At 42.4% G+C, this 14,943-nt stretch overlaps 1 protein-coding gene across 2 annotated transcripts in view; it reads right to left on the minus strand.

Moving 5' to 3' along the window:
- The window catches only part of COP1 (COP1 E3 ubiquitin ligase), a 133,634-nt gene that overhangs the window by 43,675 nt on the left and 75,016 nt on the right, over window positions 1-14,943 (minus strand). The gene's annotated exons all lie outside the window — the stretch shown is intronic.

Raw genomic sequence — 14,943 nt, forward strand, 5'->3', positions numbered from 1 at the left:
CTTGTCCTATCGCTAGTTGCCTGGGAGAAGAGGCCGACTCCCACTTCACTACAACCTCCCTTCAGGTAGTTGTAGACTGCACTAAGGTCACCTCTGAGCCTCCTCTTCTCAAGGCTAAACAACCCCAGCTCCCTCAGCCGTTCCTCGTAGGTCAGACCCTCCAGACCCTTCACCAGCTTGGTCTCCCTCCTCTGGACTTGCTCCAACACCTCAACATCTTTCTTGAAGTGCTGGGCCCAGAACCGGACACAGGATTCAAGGGGCGGCCTCACCAGTGCCAAGTACAGAGGGACGATCACTTCCCTAGACCGGCTGGCGACACTATTCCTGATAGAGGCCAGGATGCCATTGGCCTTCTTGGCCACCTGGGCACACTGCTGGCTCATGTTTAGCTGGCTGTCGATCAGCACCCCCAGGGCTCTTTCCGCCGGGCCGCTCTCTAACCACTCTTCCCCCAGCCTGTAGAGCTGCAGGGGGTTGTTGTGGCCCAAGTGTAAGACCCGGCACTTGTTGACCCTCATGCCGTTGGTCTCGGCCCATCTATCCAACCTGTCCAGATCCCTCTGTAGGGCCTTCCTACCCTCCAGCAGATCAACACTCCCACCCAGCTTGGTGTCATCTGCAAAGTTACTGAGGGTGCACTCAATCCCTACGTCTAGATCATCTATAAAGATATTGAACAGCACCGGCCCCAGAACTGAGCCCTGGCGGACACCGCTGGTGACCGGCCGCCAGTTGGACTTTGCCCCATTCACCACTGCTCTCTGGGCTCGGTCGCTCCAGGCAGCAGGCGCACAGGGCGAAAGGGAAGGATGGTTTTGTGATGTATAAGACCAAGCGATCGGCACCTTCTCAATCTCAGTCCTCTGACTCAGCTTGGTTGCAGGGACAGGGACACAGTGAATGAATGGATGATGTGGTTACAAAATCTTAGGAAAATGAGGTTAAAAACTTCTAAAAAAAAAAAAAAAAGAGAGCTGGGAATTGCTAATGGAGCCAGCAGCACCTTGGGTAACTGAATTCAGAGCTGTTCAGAAGGATGGACTTGCTCTTGGATTTTTAGTTGTTTAAACAACAACCAAAAAAAGGCAAAGTTTTTGCCAAAAGTGATTTTCCTTACACTTAGATTTGTTAATAAAATTCACAAGCCAGCTGTTATTAGCAGGCTTTAGGCTCACATCACCTCTTGCAAAGCTCTTAAAATGTGCTGAGGAGCAGCAACTCCAGAAAAGAGTAGGCAAGGGTTAGGAAAGAGCATCACACAGCAGCACTTTTATGTTTCTTGAGTATGTTTATGTTTCTTCAGTTTATTATATTGAGTACCAATATCTCCAGGGTAGCAATGCACACAACCCAAAAGCAGTGATTTAACTCTGCAGGTACCCAGCAATTCTCAATAACATTCATCTTGCAGGTCACATGCTTCACCCACCTTCACCAGGAACATCAACCAGCCTATGGCACGAGCTAACTCACAGACTCCCCCAAGGCTTTTTTCGACCAAGAACCACTTACTCGAAGGGCTATCAAGGCAGGGATAGCAAAACAAAAATTTACCTGCAATGCAACAGCTTTATATTTGATGGATGTAATGACTAGAAAGCCCCAAGAGCTGCATACAAAGGTTCTGTGGCTCTCTTCTGGAAAACTGAATTGCTGGAAAATCAATGACCATTTTTCTTATTTCAATCATTTAGAAATGCGTATTTCTCAACTGTTCAATATTTAGATTATTGATCCATTCAAAAAATAAGTAAATTTACATTGCTCTCAGATTTTTCCGTGCTTATAGACTTGAGTCTAAGTGGTGTTCACTGCTACACATCAAATGAATGTTACAGCCAAGAAGATAACCATATTCAAAAACATATGTGGGGTGCCACACTGGTCTGTTACAAGTCTTCTGTTATCAAAGCACATTTTGGACTTTTTTTTGTTTTAAAAAAAATCAAAGATCTTCAATACCAAACTTAAGTATCAAATTAATTTCATATATTAATGCTCTGGCTACAGCCTGCAGTCCTGCATGCCTCACGCTACAGATGTTCTCCTGAAAAAGAAGCCCAGGCTAAGGCGTAACCTTTAAATGGGTTTCTCTTGTGCTTCTTTGACCATGATCTGATTTGTTGCATCTAGTAGCTCACGTCCTCAGCTGATGATTCTCTCAGCTTCATCTATTTGCTTTCCTCCCCGTGAACTTCAAGCTTAGATCAAGGCTGCCTGTTTTCACCAGTGAAACTCTGTGCATCAGTAGTAAGAATAAGAAAATTTATAGTCTGAGGGGTGTATTTAAATGACTTATTCAACAAGATTTAAACTGAGTCAAGAGCAAATTTGGTGCAAGATCCCTCTGCTCAGCTCCAATTTGGTTATCCTGAAGAAACCAAAAGAGCAACAAAACACAAGGGCACAAAAAAGCCCACAAAATCTATTTAGTCAGAAAGAAAGAGGCATGATTTGGGGAGTTTGATTCCATTTCTACTTTCACTGGTTAAAAAATGATATCAGAGATCCTGAAGGAAGCCCACATTGCCCAATACGTATTGAAGGCGTTAGCTGAAATACAATTATTTGTACTTAAACATCTCCCTATAGAAACTGATCTTTCCTTTCACTTGTTTCTCCTCTGTATATCAAGTGTAAGCACAATTACTCAGCACACAGAGCGGACAGAATGAAGCTTTCAAAGCTACCTAGAATTGTAGCTAAGCAACTTGTTTATCAGGAAGATATAATCATATCCTTATGCCTTCAAGTATCCAGAGCCCAGTGGTTCAAACCAAAGCTTGTGTTTCAAGTGTCTCTGGGTGAAAAGAGAACACGTCATTCCCCTAAGTGGTATTCCATCAAGGAGAGGGCAAGCCACCTTAATGACTTCTGGTTGAACATAAATGAGCAGTAGAAGAACAGAACTTTAAAATAAAGATGGGTTAACCAAACATCTCCTTCAGCCAGGCAGATTTCTTGCTATGAAAAGGAAGCTTGCATCCTCAGGGGTAAAGCCTTTGGCTAGACTAAAAATGGAAACAGAATCAAGAAGCTCACATGCAACCTCAGTTTTCACCATTAAAAACTTTTCTTCTTCTGTTAGTGAGGAGAAAGAGGAAGGAGATAGAAAGGGACAACACCCTGATTTATAAGTAAACTCAAATCTGCAGTACTGTATTGCAGTACACTGAAGATGACTTGGCACATTAGATGCCTCGGTCCTTACAGAAACCTGAACAAGGGTCAGGTAAGCAAGTGCTGCTCTTTCTCAAAAACCTGAGAAAAGACAGACAGCTGTGATCAGAACCCCAGTCTTGAAGACAGAACACTTGAAAATAGATTTCCTTTCATTTGAGAGGAGACCTACAAAAGCTTCAGCACTCTCTTGACCTCGAAGCCATCTAACAAGCTGCATACTTACTCAGAGACTAACTAAAAAGTTATTAAGGAAGTGGAACCTCTCCGGTGGATCTTCTGCACACCCCCACCACACCAGGAACCAGCCTCCCCACAAAGGCAGCGATATCATCAAAGGCTGGTCAAAAGACAACTCATGATTTAATTAAGAGGAAGCCTAAACTGAAACTTAATCCTACGCAGAGTGCAGTTTCTGTTTGAAATCGCATTTTTGCTCAAGGGCCCTGAAAGTTGTTGAGTAACACAGGTTGGAAGGGACCTCTGGAATCCAGCCAGTCCGACTTCCCACTCAGAGGGACAACTGCAAAGGTGGATTCAACTTCCAAGTTAAATAATTGTGTTCAAGGGTCTTAGTCAAGCTCTGAGCATTTCCAAAGACAGACATTCTGTAAACTCTTCCCTCATCTTAGCTGCCTTGAAGAGTATTCTTACGTCAAAGGATTAGGGAGAATTTTTTTTTAATCCAAGTTTGCTGAAGCTATTTGCTATTGACATAAGACAGGAAAAGCATTAGCCCACCTCTCAGCATTACAGCATTAATGTTTAGGTTGTGTCTTGCTGCACAAGTTTCTGGTTTCTCAGATCTTTCAGGTTTTGTCTACCTACTCCCACATGATGGGGGTGGCACAAAGCACTGCCATACAACCTTAGTTCTCCTTCAGTTCATTTGTTTTTTCTTACTACTAAAAAGAAAACTGAGAACTGCTGAACTTTAACTGTTGCCAACCCTGTACTACCAAACAACAGCACTTAGAGATCTTCATGTGACAGAGGTGGCTTTGTTCAAAAAGTTTAGCGTGGAGATTTAATCTCCCCTACAGCAGAGAGGCAGACTGGAGTTTGAACACCCATATACGGGTCTTGCTCTGGAGAGAAGACTGGGGACACAGGACAGTTGAACACTCCATCTTTGGGAATAATTCAACTCAACACGACAGGTGAACCTTTATGCAGGGACCACAAAAAAAGACTACTTTTAATCTTGGGTCTCTTCCAGGGCAGAATAGAGTGGATGGAGGAAAAAAGGGTCTTTACTATAGCAGTAGAAATGCAGGTTGGCATTTGGGCATTCAACAAAGAACGGTGTGGAAACCTTCCAGCCAACAAACCCCTATAAAGATATTTATTTCACTTGACAGAGTAATACCAGGGCGGGATATGATCAGCACAGGCTTTGGCCCATCACAAACCATTTCAGGGAGAGAAGACAGTGTGATAGTTTCCACTACATAAAGGAAATAGATGCCCTGGGAAAAGAGAAAAGGCAACAACGCGTTAGGGATAGGAAACAAAGTGGGCTTGAATCCAAGCGAACAAAGCCCTGCACCAAAAATTAACACGAGAATTTTCTGAAGAAGAAATTAGATAATATCGACAGCAGTGAGTTGACATCAGTGCCCTCTTTACAAACCATTTCCCTTACGGTAAGGAAGGGGATTAAAAATGGGTTTGGTACAGCCTGAAGCAAAGAACCTTTGACAGACAAAACTATTTGGAGCATTTTGCTGAAGAATGCAGTGTGCTGTTTTCCACTTGCAGCATGACAAATCACATGAGGAGGAGAGAGCAGAAATAAATCCACTTCACCCCAACATCTCCCTGTAGAACACTGCAGCAAAGGCAAAGCTAAATTGGTATTTTTGTATTTTTCCTGTATATACCTTCCCTTAAAAAAAAAACAACAATAAACCAAGAAAATTTTATCCCAACAGCCATCATTACAAGCACATTAAAATGTTTGCTAGATATGGCTTTGTATTCACAATTTTCTGTTCCAGCAGAAATTGCAAGTACTTTGTTTCTATAACTAAGACAAAATAACCCGTTTGATGCATTTGTTTTCCTCCTCTCTTTACCTGGAGTTCCCTTTGCAGTAAAGGAACAGTTTTTCTCTGAATAACCATTTTCTGTTGCCCGGGGGGAATCTCAGCAATCTTTTCTAGAAGCAACACTCTGGTCCACAGCAGCAAAGTGGAACAATGCCCTTATTTTGTATTTCATGTGTGTGCCCGAGATGATTTGGGACTCAGTACTTCATTCATGTTTGCTTTTTGAGTTCTGTCTAGACAAATGGTCTCAAAGACTGTTGTGCCAGACTCCCAGGGAGCTCCTGCATAGCCTGTCTTCATAGGTGTCCAAAATTCAATGGCCACCCAAAGAGGGACTGAACTTTGCGAAAGCATTAACAGGTATTTTCCCTGCAAGTCAAAGCCTCCCCCATGTGCTCTTCCCTTGCAGCATGCTCTGAAGACTACGTGAGATTAAGCAAGGGCTGTATGATTTATTTTGCTGGTGGCAAAACCTGAAAAATAAAAAGATATATATTTTTTGAGTGAGGAAGGCACAGAGCCCCTGATGTTAGCGAGGAGAGGAAAAGGAAGCTTCTAAAGCAGAGGAAGGCACACGGGTATTTAGGGATGACAACTCAATCTCATTTCCTTACACTGCAATACAGATGATGGGGCCACTGCCTCCAAAAATCATATTTAGGGAATCCAACACAAATCCAGCCTCCAAAAATCATATTTAGGGAATCTAACACAAATCCAGCCGAGGTTTTTATTTAATCAAAGGAAGCACACAGCTTTGAGAAGAAGGAAGATGTCTACTAGTGATCTGTTTATCAGACTGGATGCCAAAGGAAGCAAACACAAGAAACTTCCACTCTCTGAAAACTGATTTAAAGAGAGCTGAGGATGGATTAAACATGTCTGGTAGTCTCAGTTTAATCCCTGACAAAACCAACAGCACAATAAGCACGGTCTACCTTTCCTTCCAGCAAGGAAAGGCTCAGGGATGTGACAGCAGAGGGTTTCAGGTTAGCAGCTGAAATATTTTGACAGAGCTCTGCAGGAAGACTATACATTGCTTCAGCCAGTGATTTTCATCTCTTACTAACACCAAATGGACTATTTTTTTTAAGAAAATGTATATCAACACTAGCATTTCACTAAAGATCTATATCTCCCTCTGCTGAACAGATGAAGAGAACAGCAGCCTTGATGGGAACTGCCAACTGGGTTTTTAACCTTTGTATTCGACAGATTCCCTATAGCTTGAAGTTACAGATGACATTTGCCGGGTTATGGATAATGGTCTTTACACACTGGGGACATTTTTTAGTGACTTGACTAAAGCTTTTGACAAAGCAGCCCATAAAACCTCCACCCTAAATAACTTGTCTCCTTAATATGAGAGAAGGAGGAGACATAAAACATTAGAGATGTTAATCAGTTGAGAAAAGGGCTCTGATGAGAGGGGGAAGCAAAATAGATTTCTCTAGAACTCCTTTGAAACTTTGACCTTTATGGTTTTAAAGAGCTACAGAGATTTCTCACAGGAATAAGGGATAGCTGTTTTTTGTGCAATTCAAAGACTGCCTTCTATCAGACTGTTGGAGAAACAAAATATTCAGTACACATAAGGAAGATTTACTAATGTCACAAAACCACTTAAGACAACAGCAGTAACAACCTGGAGCTTTTGGAAGAATTCATTCTTTATGTCTGGAAGAGAAAAAAAGAATTATGTACGGTTGAGACTCTTAATCCGGCTTTTCTCATTGACTATGTAACATGTCTGACTCTACAGTGCATGTAGGCTGACGTCCAAAATAAGTTTTACGACACCTAGAACATGTGAAGAACAGTCACTTTATAGTAAAAGGTGCTTCAACCCTTGCTGTCCAAATGGACTACAACTCGGAAGATCTCAAACTTCTCACATGAGCACCCGGAGTCTTATTTGTACAATGAGTGTTGGACACATGACTTGAGAGGCTGAGGGAGCTGGGTCTCTTTAGCTTAGAGGAGACTGAGGGGTGACCTCATTAATGTTTATAAATATGTAAAGGGCAAGTGTCATGAGGATGGAGCCAGGCTCTTCTCAGTGACATCCCTTGACAGGACAAGGGGCAACGGGTGCAAGCTGGAACACAGGAGGTTCCACTTAAATATGAGGAAAAACTTTACAGTGAGGGTGACCTAACACTGGCACAGGCTGCCCAGAGAGGTTGTGGAGTCTCCTTCTCTGGAGACATTCAAAACCCTCCTGGACGCTTTCCTGTGTGACATGATCCAGGTAATCCTGCTCCGGCAGGGGGATTGGACTAGATGATCTTTCAAGGTCCCTTCCAATCCCAAACATTCTGTGATTCTGTGATCTATCAAAGCCAAAATCACTACCACATTTGCTTAACAGACCTCTCCCGATCCAAGACACATTGCACACAGTATTTGTTGTTACCGCAAACCCCCGTCAGCTCTGGTTCTTAAATGACTCAAAGTTGTGCATATCATGGAGCTGTGATGGAGGGAAAGGGCGGCACAGCCAGACTCCCGGGGACCACACGCTCCAAGGGGTCAAGATCATGTAGAGAAGGGCTTAAAACATTAAGAAAGGTAGATATGAAAAGGAATATCCTCCCTAAGATTTTAGGAGTACATTTATGAAGCAACGACTTTAGAGTTTTTGTCATCTCAGCAAAGATCATACAAAAAGAACCAAACAGGCTTCAGAGCAGTCAAACAGGCTCTAGAGACAGCGCAGGCTGCTGCCATATGCATCACAATATGCAGCTGAAGATCCAAGTTTGCCAAATTATCAGTCAAACCTGATTTTGATCCAGAACTACATTTTGCTTCACTAGCCTGAGGAAATATAAGCCTTCTTCTTCTAGGTTCTGGAGATGGTGATCCGATTAATTACCTAAACTGCCCTCAAAGCAGACTCCACTGGAAGAGACAACGGATATTAAATCCAGTGTCATAAACGCTAATATTCGAGCTTCAGATAAGAATCCTTAAACCAAAACCCCAAAGGTTTGGTGGCTTATGCAGACATGGAAGTAAGCATGGGAAAGTACACGATAACACATAAGTGTCCAACGTGGAAAAGAAGCAATGAAATAAGTCGTGTGAAGGAGGACTACATGTGTACACATCTACAGTCTTACTTTTTCTCATCTTCTTGTGATTCAAGTGGCCTTTTTAGAGGAACCGAGCCCAAACATTCAAAACCCCTCCTCTTAAAAACTCCTGCAGTGCTTAGATGCTCAGCTACTACGAAAAGATGCCTTCGAGATGAGAGCCCACAGGTTTTCCTACGCAACGTGGCAATCTGCACCAGTTCGTATGGAAAGAGCAGAGTATGTTATGTAAGTCTCAATGTGCACAGCACCCAAATAAAGGCTGGAACAGTTAATCCACACAGCAGTCTGAACAGGAGATAACACAGGAAGCCATTACAGACGATGTCATTCCAACAAGCAATTCCTTTAAATGAGCTACCAGAAAAACTGCCGATGTTGGAAAGGATTAAACTCCGAGGAACAGAGCAACAGCTAGTAGCAAAAGCAATTTGGCATCCTGAGGAAAAGATGAATCCTGGAGTTGCCTGTTCTGTTCCTGAATTTCAAGGCTCATTTCAATTTTAATTTAAATTTTGTAACATCGACTAAATGACTTCTACACCAGTTGTAAGACAAAATGTTCAGGAAAAGAATATTTAAGCAAACAATTAGCATGCTCATTTCTGCTAATGACAGATTTATCCTTTTCTCCAGAGAATCAAATGGAGCTTTTCAAGTTCATTTTATTCATTCACTTGTTACTGAAGTGTGGCAATCTCTGGGATAAAGCTTGGAAACTCCCAACAGGTCCCTATGTTGTTACTCACTATTCATTGCAAATGCTTTATCCAACACAAGTCAGAGGCTACTTGTTCCTGTGCAAGTAAAAAAGTTATATAAGCTTTTAAACTCTGAAGTTTACTTGCAATTTGCACATACAACATGTCCCCCATGCCTGTGAGTAGTTTTGTGCCCCTCCATGACTTCCTAGGAAGCAGCTGCAGCAAGGCAGGATGACACTGTGCAGTGCCTGGCTGATCTGGTAGCATCTCTGATGTGCAGATACAGCCAAGTCAGCTTGGCTGCAAACATCGTGGGTTTAAATAACATGGCATTGCTGCAGCTCTCCTGTTTCTCAGTCCTGAGCAGCAGCATAGAATCACAGAATCCTTTTGGTTGGAAAGGACCTTTAAGATCATTGAGTCCGGCCACTAACCCAGCACTGCTAAGGCCACCACTAACCCATGTCCCTAAATGTGCTCTACCTACCAGAAGGATTGTGTTCACCAGGACAGCAGAAGGTACAGTTTGATACTTCACTTTCAGTTACATCCCAGCATCCAAGAAGAGGGATAACTTTTAAGTTAAACCTTCAAGATGATGTTCTAACCTAAACAACACCACCAAGCTCAGTGCTTCCCCCACAATAAGTACTGTTGGGACAGATATATGATCACAACCACACTGGCCAAAACCACAGATTCCTCCAAACAACCAAACCACAGATTCCTCCAAACAACCCTCAACTGACTGAAGTGCTGTAGGTGCTTTCAAACGTTACAACAAACAAAACATTTGCAATGAGTCCTGGAATGAGTTTAAATTAGAAGGTGACAAGTGTGCACTTCCAAAACATAGACCTTGTCCCCTACTTCCCCTTCCAGAGATCATGGAGTAGATGAAGATTCTTGAATACTCACAAAAAGCAAAGATACCCTCTAGGTGAAGTCCAACACAAGTAACAGGCAAGTCCTGGACTGCTGCATGCCGTACCGATTTCATAAAGGCTGAATTTTGAGCACTGCTGTGAACTTTTCCAGAGGCTTGAAAGAAATGCCTAACCTTTGTCTGTGCCTTTGAATACTGCAGTGAATTCATAAGCTAAAGGTAATCTTGTAGCTTAAGCCCAAAGAAGCTGCCTAACTCCACCCTAAACATGTCATATATTCGCACAAATAGATTCTTTCTGCGTCACTGCAGGCTTTCAACAGAGCACAGTACTTACCCATGAGAATCTGTTAAGGCAAGACCTTGCTTTCAGCTGGAAAACATTAATTCTCTTCCAAAAAGGCACATTGCCTTCTTGGTCATTAATATCACATCATTCTTCTGAGCTGAGCGACAAGCCAGGCAAGTTACCCAGATGTGAGGCAGCAGGAAAGGCTAGCTCTACAGAGAGATGTTTGGGGAAGAGAAATCACTGCTCCAGTTACTGCAGCAGAAAAATCAATATTCCACTGGACAAGGATGCTCTCCAAAGTGGTCTCGCTTGGACACCAGGTATATTAGCAAAATTGAACTATGCTGATAAAGCAGCCACGTGTGACCTTGAACTGTAAGTGCATCAGAGCGATGCAGAGATCTTAAGGGGTGGGGAAATAGTTGCAAATGAAAACAAAGCTGTTGACATAGCCAAAGGAGTCCTTTGGCACGTTGTATGCTGTGAATTGGCATCACTAGTTTTGTAGCCAGTCAACAACGAAAGAAAGGCGGCGGCATTCGAAGCCAGAGTACGGTGCCATTCTGCAATGCTGAAGATGGTGCACAGGAAAGCTCTTTAAAGAGCGTGCAAAACCTGTTGGGGAAGAGCAAAACCATCTTTGAAAGAAAAGCACTTTCTTGGGAAGCGCTCTTGCTCAGCGTCGCTGTACAAGTCGGGAAGGGAATGAGGAAGAGAGAGACAGAGCAGGCAAGAAAGGGGAGAAACCTCAGCACTGGGAGCAGACCTCATGTTCAGTGAGGATTTGCCCCTTGGTAGCTAATGCTAATCTCAATTCAGGCTGCCAAAAGCCTGCCTGTGTCAGGGGCTGGCACTGGTCCTCTATGGTCAGAGCATGAGCTGATCCAGAAAAAAGGCAATTCAGTTTTGGCCACACCATTGCCAGTAGGAAGGAAGAGATGGAAAAGCAAAATGGGGAATATTTAGGAGGGAGTAAAACCAACATCAATCAGCACTGCCCCATGTTCTCCCTGCCCTGGTCACTCCATCTGAACCCACACTGTCCTGAGTTTGGGACGATACAGTGAAGCAGTTTGGAGACCTGATCAAGGTTAAAACTAACCCAGCAAAACCTTAAGCTCTGACCACTTTGTAGCTGTTCTGTTGCTCTCCTCTGTCCATCTGTACTTGTCCGCTGCTTCCACTTATTTTGTGAAGCTCCTGGAGAGCAAGTAGTCTCTGTCCTGCACCTCTGCAGCCCTGAGGAACCTTTCACCCCCCAATCCAACCTGCTAGATTTGTGAGTCCTACAGGGAAAAAATACAGCATGCGAGAAGATGATGCATCTAGTATAAGAACTCGTGAATCTGAAGTTTTGATGACATGATCTCTGCATAATATATGAGAAATAAAAGGTCAGTGGTAGCTGCTGACACTATTACAGCATGCTGGGAATAAAGCATCGCTACTACCAATAGCTATTCTTAGATCACTGGAGTTAGCAGACAGTCTGATCTCACCCAGACTGCACAACTTGGACATTCAAGCTGCAAACTTCATGCATTTTCAGCCTTTCTTTTTTTTTTTAAAGCAGGGAAATGGTACTGCTAGAAAATATATGGGTTGAGGGCGTCGGTGCTATTGCTGAGGCAGAACAATAATAACTTCAGTCGTGATTTATATAGCTAATTTCAGGATAAAACCCTATCTATTTTTAAAAAGAGGAAAAGACCACAAAATGACCTGATTTTGTATTCGGCAGTGATTACAGTTTATACTGCCCAATGTTTCAACTCACTAAGCATGCAAATAGAATATTTTATTAAAGCAACAGACAAAAGGGATCTTTTCTTCTTTATGTGCCCTCTCCACTGAAACAGATTTTATCAGGCTGCAGCCAGATGCACGAGCTTCCCTCTCACCTGAAGTGCCTGTCTGATTTTAAGAGAATTATTTCCCAAAGCAAATACCCATTCCTCTCTTGTATATCCTCTACTTCCAGTTTATTGCTCATTTCTTCTGTTTTAAGCTACCAGAATGATCTTTTGGTCATCTAAAAGCTTTCAGAGTAAAGAGTCCAGAAAAGAAACATATATATCATCCCTATTAGATGGTAATCCTGGGATTTGCTTCTATAGTGGCAACTGAAGTATGGTTTTCTATGACATCTATCTGAAGCCCACCCAGTACTCCATACTAAAGGAATGCTCCATATGGAGATACACAGTCTAACAACACTTTTAACCACAGCTACAACTAAATCAAAGCATTGCAGCAACTCCTTCCATTATCACTGCTCGTGTTTACCAATGGATGTACTGAAGCATAGAGGGTTTGACCAAGAAAGCCACATAAATCCCAATTTCCAACCTACATCATCTCCTTTTCAGGAGGCATCACTCAAGGCAGTCACTTTGTGTTCTCCTGCTCACCCTCAGCAGAGGACACGCAGAAGTGACCCCCACCCCGAAGAGCTCCAGGCTTGAGGACCGGAGCTCCTCAGCAGATAGAAGCAGGCAGGGAATTAAAGGGCAGTGAGACCATTTCAATAGGCTGCTGCATCATTAATCCATGCCACACGTGTTGGTAGCTGCCATGGGACTTAAGTACCTTCCTTCCTATTTTTCCATAAATGGGGATTCTAAAATCGGAGAAAGTGAGAAAAAGCACAAAGGTAGCTCTCTTAATATTTTACCTGTGCACAACAACGTAGAATCACTGGCAGAGGTGAGCCAACAGTCAAGATTTTACTAACAAATGAGAAGGGATACGTAAACTGGAGAGAGGGCAGAAAAGACCTTAAGATAGTCATCCTGTTTCTGTAGAGAATGCAAAGGGGGAGCCAGCACAGAGATCCAGAGCGATGCTGACCATGTTAAAGCATCTGATTAGGAAAACCCCCTTCAAAGAGGCATTCTGAATAGATGGATGCAAGTGGGCAAGCTGCATTTGTCAGGGGCAGAGGAGAATGTTTCGTTAAGCACAGTGTGAAAGAGCAAGACCTTATGCAAAGGGGTTTTACCTGTATGGATGGTTAAGATAGACCCTCAAGAGAAAATAAAAATAGGAGATGAAAATTGGAAAAAAAAAAAAATCAGAGGCACTCTACCTTTCAAAATACTAACACTGAAAAAATTTAGACTTGCAGTCAAAATTGCATTACTCAATCGAGGTATGCCAGCTTGCAAGCTATTCTGCATACAGAGAAAAGGGAACTGAAACATATGTATGTTTAGTAACTTAATATCAAATCAATATCACCAGTATATCAAATCAATTTACTTCCTCCTTTTATATCTCAATTATTAAGTACCAATACTTTTCCCACACACAATCATTTCATCACCTGCTTATGTCTAAAGCTCTAAGTATATACACATAAACATATACATGCATATGCACTTACATATATAGCATTGTTCCCTCAAATCAACAAATAAAACCAGATTATTACAGCAGCAGCACTTCTGCCTAAATACTGTATAAAACACTGTTGGGTGTGCAATGCTAGAAAGCCTCAGCTCTTTTACCATGGAATACATCACTGAAAAAGCCATCCAAACATTCATTTTCCAAACTGAAAATCCCCTGAGTGTGTGACCAAGCCAAGGCAGAGACAGGACAGCTTTCTAGAACTGCCCACTACACTGGGCACTGAATTAAGTGTTTAGTACTTTGCACCACTCATCTTTATTCCTATGGGAGGTAAACATGAATGGCCAAGTCAGTGTGCCCAATTCACTTTTTTTTTTTTTAAATACTACTCAAAGAAACCAACTCTGACTCTTCCTTTATTAATTTTATAGCCCACGTGACAAATCACACTATTTACAAGTTAGATTACTTTTTCCATAGACTAAATGAAATTAGTAAACAAGACCGGCTGAAACTGATGGAGGAGAAAACACCTTTGTCTCCTTCATAACACATGAAACGGGACTGTTTGACTATATGGAGTATGAAAGTAGACACTAACTCATTTCTTTGCTCTCATGTTTTTAGGAGTTCAGAAATAACATTTTTCAAGACCCCAGTATTTCTTTTCATTTCATATACCCCTTTTTCACATGTATTTATGACTGAAAGATCAAATTAGAATTCCTTTGTGGGAAGTCATTCCCATCAGTTCAATTACTCCACGTAGTTGTTTCAGCAATCATAATTAAATACCCATTTTAATTTTTATGTAGAGACTCAATTACCAAGCATAAAGCAGATGTAAACACACTTAAAATTTTATCTTCTCTCTCTCCCACACCTTCTTCCCCAGTACAAATGCCATTTTACCCCTCAGCATTCTCTAAATCATAAAAATGCAGACGCAGTCATTTAAAACCTCCCTATGACTCCTAGTGCTCACTAATGCTCTTTCCAAAACACACTTGTTGAAGACAAGCCCTTTGTGGTTTGTTAGGCACGAGCACGGACAGGGACACTATCTGCATCCATCCCACGTGCCCTACAGCTCCAAAAGCCTTCACAGATTTATCTGTGCCTTATCTCTCCTCTGCCTTTCAGGTGGAAAGGAATCCCAGTTCCTGATTTATCAGGAAGAATTTTCTTTTGTGGTGCTTTTACGTATCTATTTTAATCAGCAGCTGATCCGTTTGGAGCTGGTGCTCTTGTCTTTCCCTAGAGCCTTCCACAGACAGCCCCTTTCACTCAAACACTGCTAGCAGGTATTGTAATTCAATTCTATTCTCACATTCAATTCACTAAACTACAGGGAGGTGCCTGTCAAGCAAGTCAA

This window comes from Nyctibius grandis, chromosome 21 (assembly GCF_013368605.1).
Source record: "Nyctibius grandis isolate bNycGra1 chromosome 21, bNycGra1.pri, whole genome shotgun sequence".
Classification (NCBI taxonomy): Eukaryota; Metazoa; Chordata; class Aves; order Nyctibiiformes; family Nyctibiidae; genus Nyctibius; species Nyctibius grandis.